At 33.4% G+C, this 1,052-nt stretch overlaps 1 protein-coding gene and 1 long non-coding RNA gene across 3 annotated transcripts in view; one reads left to right on the plus strand and one right to left on the minus strand.

The window, feature by feature from the left end:
* The window catches only part of snphb (syntaphilin b), a 1,167,912-nt gene that overhangs the window by 665,428 nt on the left and 501,432 nt on the right, over positions 1 to 1,052 (minus strand). The gene's annotated exons all lie outside the window — the stretch shown is intronic.
* The window catches only part of LOC112487614 (uncharacterized), a 29,819-nt gene that overhangs the window by 5,215 nt on the left and 23,552 nt on the right, over positions 1 to 1,052 (plus strand). The window lies entirely within an intron of this gene.

The following is a 1,052-nucleotide window of genomic DNA, read 5'->3' on the forward strand; positions in this document are numbered from 1 at the left end:
ATGCCACAGAATGTATACTGTCCAATTTTGGTTTTCTCCCATATGTTGCAATGTGAGAAAACACAGCACATTTATAGTTTTTGTCCTTGTACTTTTTAGATAATACTTGAAGAGAACTTCAATGTATAGCGTCTTTTTATTGCTGCATTTTTGGACTTTCATTTGGAAACTGGTTTTGTACAAATTCAGCGTTTGGCAAGAAAAACCACATAACTTTTGTTTTAGTTTGGCTCAGACTTATAACGAACCAAAACTGTCAAGTCAGATTCTCACTAACAAAGAGCTGCATAAGCTTTTTTCTCAATACAAAATGTACCCAAATAAGTACAAGCAACGGTAAAGGTTAGAGTCTCAGAAGACGTCACTGTTGAGTTATAAATCAACAACTTTATTGGTTGTTTTTAGCAAGGCCCTTTAATTTTATTGGAATACAACTGATAATTTCACAATAAAATAATGATAAAATATGGGTTAATTTGAGAGGTCTGTGATTAAGAGCATTTACTTAGGTCTAATGAACTACTGTGTTTGACCGGTGTTAAGGTTTATTGACTTAATTATTGCTACATCTACATTTCTAAATCTACATTTAAAAAAATAAATAAATTCAAACAGCAGTAGAAACACTACTACAATATCTATTGATATGTACTGTCACTCATCACACCATAGTACATGCATGTATTTCTAATAATAGTGAGCAATAAAGGTGAATACATTTGAAAGAAATGAAAGACAGGATTAATAAAGTCTGTTGATTCTCTATTCATTAGTTTTCTATAGTATATACGGTGGAAGACATGAACTCCCACTCTTCACTTTAATGTAAAGTAGTATCTAAAAATAAAGATGATGGAGCTGCAGGAATCTGCATTTGTATAAATCAGAGTTCTTCATGTGACACGTGCTGTGTGTGTGGAGAGGTTTTGACTCATTGTTGGGTTTCTGTCTTTCCTGCAGCAGGAAATTGTCTACAGGCAGTGAGGTGAATATACATAGGCAGCAAGATATGATGAGCTGCTGCTCTCAGGGTTAATTTTGTAAAACGTAAA

The sequence above is a fragment of the Cynoglossus semilaevis genome, chromosome 10 (assembly GCF_000523025.1).
Source record: "Cynoglossus semilaevis isolate Cse_v1.0 chromosome 10, Cse_v1.0, whole genome shotgun sequence".
NCBI lineage: Eukaryota > Metazoa > Chordata > Actinopteri > Pleuronectiformes > Cynoglossidae > Cynoglossus > Cynoglossus semilaevis.